The following is a 4781-nucleotide window of genomic DNA, read 5'->3' as shown; positions in this document are numbered from 1 at the left end:
TTTTTTTTGAACATAACTAACAGGTAGAGAAGCCAAATAGCATCCCATACTGATGTGGACATAATTGTACCAAAAAATGGCAGCCAAAACTAGTGTATCATTTTGCAATACCCTTAACTCATTGATGTTATTCTTAAGTCAAGCAAAAAAAGCCTAAAGTGAGTATAGGTAATCAGTGCCATGCAACAAAGAAAGACCCCTCTGATCAGTTATCTCAGCCCAATGATTTGAGCTAGTGAGCAGAAGTATACTCATGATAGTTTCCCAGAAGCCAAGATAGGTAAGCATCCAATGATAGCTACAATTATAACTATCAGAATCTAGCAATATTCTAGTAATCCAGAAAATCTATGCATAACCAGCACCACTACTAGGCTTTTAGCCTTTACACTCACAATCTGATCGTTAAAAAAAAAGTATATATATGATAAGCTAGATGTTATATTCTAGCACAGTAGCAATCACTGTTATGAAATAAGACGTAGCTAAATAGATAATTGAGTAGATTACTTAATGGAGAGAGACAGATTTATATACACGAGATTATAGAGTAGAGAGAGAGAGAGAGAGAGTACACACGATATACGTGGTTCACCCAATGTGGGCTACGTCCACGGAAAAGCAGCCACTCAATGGCTTTAGTACTTCAAAACAAGAAGTAGTTTACAAAGGGATTATACCCTTAATGGAGCTCCCGCCTTGCTTCACTCTCACCACCTCACACTCACCTTGTTGCATCAACTTCACACTATGAAATGTGTGTAGAAATGGCCTCCTTTTATAGGCCAAAAGGGCTGCCCTCTCTTATGAGAGACAGCCATGTGTAGCCGCCCTTGTGCGAATAAGTCCAAATCGGATCCTCCAATCTGCCCATGTGTGGCCGCCCTTGAGAAGACAAGTCCGCTTTTGAATTTGGCCACCGGCCATTGAATTCGGCAACCGGCCACCGGCCATTGACTTTCGACCACCGGCCACCGGCCATTGACTTCCGACCACCGGCCATCGGCCAACCGACCGGTTGTTTTCCGACCACTTTCCGGCCGCCGTCCGGCCATAATATTCGGCGAAAAAGAATATTCCGGCGAAAAAAAAGTCTCGGGGGCCTCCGCCCCCGAGGCCTTTAAAGTTGCCCCTGATTCTTGTCCATGAAATTTTGGTTTCCGGTGAGTGATTTTCCTTCACGCACGATGGCTTCTCCTCATAATGGGGGCCTTACAAATGTGCGCTTTTACCACAGAAAATTACAAGGGTAAATCAGGCTCCATACTTAACAATCTCCCACTTGGAGACTGATCTCCAAACCAAACCTGTGACTGCTTTCCATTCTGGCTTCTTATCCTTGAATGCCGATTGAAGATGAGCAAAAGCTCAACTTCTCCTTGTTGACCACCTTTGTAAACATGTCTGCAGGATTTTCACTTGTATGCACCTTTCCTAGCTTTAGTTGTCCCTCTTCCAAAAGAGTGCGTATGAAGTGATATCTCACCTCAATGTACTTTGTCCTTGAATGAAAGGCCGAGTTCTTCGCAAGATGGATAGCGCTTTGGCTATCACTGTACAAGACACAATTGTCTTGTTTGAATCCAAGCTCTTCTAAGAATTGTGAAGCCACAGAATTTCTTTGCTTGCCTCCGTCATTGCTACATACTCTGCTTCCGTGGTAGAAAGTGAAACCACTTTCTGTAGCTTTGAAGCCCAGCTTACTGCTGTGCCTCCAACCGTGAACACATAGCCAGTAGTGCTCCTTTGAGTATCTTTGTCACCTGCCATATCTGCATCAGCATACCCTTCTAGAAAAATATCAGTTCCTCCAAAATACAAAGCATTTGTTGTTGTCCCTTTTAGATACCTAAGTATCCACTTCACAGCTTGCCAATGCTCTTTACCTGGGTTGTCCATGAACCTACTCACAACTCCCACTGCATGTGCAATGTCTGGCCTTGTCCAGACCATAGCATACATTAGAGAACCTACCGCTGCAGCATATGGAACTTTAGACATATAGGCTATCTCCTCTTGTGTCTTTGGACACATATCCTTCGTTAGTTTAAAATCACCAGCCAAAGGTGTAGAAACTGGTTTTGCATTTTGCATTGCAAACCTTTCTAGTACCTTCTTGATGTAATCTTCTTGAGATAGCTTTATTGTCTTCTTCGTCCTGTCCCTTGATATTTTCATACCAAGTATCCTCTTTGCAGCACCTAAATATTTCATTGAAAAAGATTTGGACAGCTCCTCTTTTAGGTCTTTGATGTCCTGCATGTTAGCACTTGCAATCAACATGTCATCAACATACAACATTAGGATGATGAATTTCCCATCTCCCAAATTCTCCGTGTAGACGCAGTGATCCGAGTTGCATCTTGTGAATCCATGATCCAACATCCATCGATCAAACTTCAAGTACCATTGTCTTGATGCTTGCTTTAAACCATACAAGCTCTTCTTTAATCTGCAAACCATTTTCTCCTTACCTTTTACTTCATACCCCTTTGGTTGAAGCATGTAGATTTCCTCCTCTAAGTCACCGTGAGGGAATGCCGTATTTACATCCATTTGCTCGAGATTTAGATCATGAGCAGCCACAAGGCTTAAGACAAGCCTAATTGAGTTCATTTTTACAACAGGAGAAAATATTTCATTGAAGTCAATACCTTTCTTTTGAGAAAAACCTTTTACCACAAGCCTAAACTTGTACCTTTTCTTCCCACCTTCTTCTTCCTTTAGCTTGTACACCCATTTGTTTTGAAGTGCCCGCTTACCTTTAGGCAACTCAACCAACTCCCATGTTTGGTTGCGATGTAGTGAGTCCATCTCCACTTGCATGCTCTTCGTCCATTCTTCTTTGGATTCATGTTGCATAGCTTCTTCATATGATTCCGGCTCTCCAGAATCTGAGATTAAGAGATGGTTGAAGAAAGGAACAAACCTTTCTGGAGGTCTACTTGCTCTTGTAGATCTTCGGGGAATAGGTTGAGGCTCCTCATTTGGTTGACGTTGTTGCACATTGTCACCGTTTGCAGTCCTTGAGTCTTCACCGTCCTCAAGCTCCATGTACTCATCACCTGTTTCTTTTGTTTGTTTTCTTTGCAAGTAATCTTTGTACATATTTTGTTCGTTAAAAATTACATCCCTACTCCTTAAGATTTTACTATCTTCAGGATTCCATAGGCGATACCCAAAGTCTCCTTCTCCATAGCCAATGAAGAAACACTTTTTGGACTTTGCATCTAACTTTGATCTTAGGCTTCTATCTATGTGCATGAAAGCCTCACACCCAAACACTTTGAGAAATGCATAATTCACCGGTTTACCTGTCCATGCCTCTTCTGGAACTCCCCCATCCAATGCCGTTGAGGGTGACCGATTGATTAAGTACACAGACATACTTACAGCTTCCGCCCAAAGCTTAAGCGGTAGGCCTGCATGTAGCCGCATGCTTCGTGCTCGTTCCATGATTGTCCTATTCATCCTTTCCGAAATCCCATTTTGTTGAGGTGTCCTTGGGGTTGTCCTTTGCCTCCGAATGCCATTGCTAGCACAAAAGCTTTCAAAAGCTTGGCTGTAATATTCGCCTCCATTGTCGGATCTGAAGCATTTAACCTTGGTACCTGTTTCATTCTCCACAAAGGATTTCCACCTTTGAAATATGGAAAATACATCGGATTTATTCTTCATGACATAAACCCATGTTTTTCTAGTCGCATCGTCTATGAATGTTATATAGTACAATGAGCCACCAAGTGATGGTGTACTTGCAGGACCCCAAACATCAGAATGAACCAACTCAAGTTTTTTATTTTTTCTTTCATTTCCTGATTTTTGAAATTTTACCCTCTTTTGTTTACCATAAACACAATCTTCACAGAACTCTAAGTCCACTTCTTTCAAACCTGGTAGAAGCTTCTTTGTTTGAAGGATTTGCATTCCTTTGGCACTCATATGCCCAAGTCGGTAGTGCCACACCGCACTGTCAACTTCTGTAGTTGCTGCACAAGCTGAAGGTTGCGTGCTAACAGTACACAAGTAAAGTGTACCGACTTTTTCACCCTTAGCAACCACCAAAGATCCCTTTGAGATCTTCCACCGTTTGTTTCCGAATGCAATGTTGTGACCTTCATCGTCCAATTGTCCTGTAGAGATCAAATTTTTGCAAAGAGAAGGAACATGCCTAACATCTTTAAGCTTCCATTCATTTCCGTTAGCAGTTTTGACAGAAACTGTACCTTTGCCGACAATCTCACAAGCTTCATCATCTCCCAAGTATACATACCCAAAATTACCTTTGGTGTAGTCTTGGAAATGTTGCTTGTGTGGTGTCGCATGGAATGAAGCCCCGGAATCTACTATCCAGGAATTAGACACATTGTCTAATGAGAGAATTAGAGCATCTTGCTCTACTTTACCTGCCACATTGGCCTCCGATGTTGGCTTGTTGTCTTGAGACTCTGTCTCCTTCTTCTTCTTGGACCAGCAATCCTTCTTGACGTGGCCCTTCTTGCCGCAGTTCCAACATTCAAGAACTGACTTTGTGCGTGACTTGCTCCGCCTTGAGCGATCACGACCCTTTTGGTTTTTGAACCTCTCCTTAAGCCTTCCTCTTGTTTCCACTGATAGTGCAGCACTTGATGCTTCTCCTGTGCTTCTCCTTCGCATTTCCTCGCTTAGGAGAACACCCACAACATCATCAAACTTAAGAGTATTTGTGCCAGAGATAGAATTACTTACAGCCATCACAAGGCTGTCCCAACTATCCGATAGAGATGATAGTATAAGGAGAG

The sequence above is a fragment of the Adiantum capillus-veneris genome, chromosome 25, assembly GCF_014529385.1.
Source record: "Adiantum capillus-veneris isolate H3 chromosome 25, ASM1452938v2, whole genome shotgun sequence".
NCBI classification, from domain to species: domain Eukaryota; kingdom Viridiplantae; phylum Streptophyta; class Polypodiopsida; order Polypodiales; family Pteridaceae; genus Adiantum; species Adiantum capillus-veneris.
Note: the sequence above shows the minus strand (reverse complement) of the source record.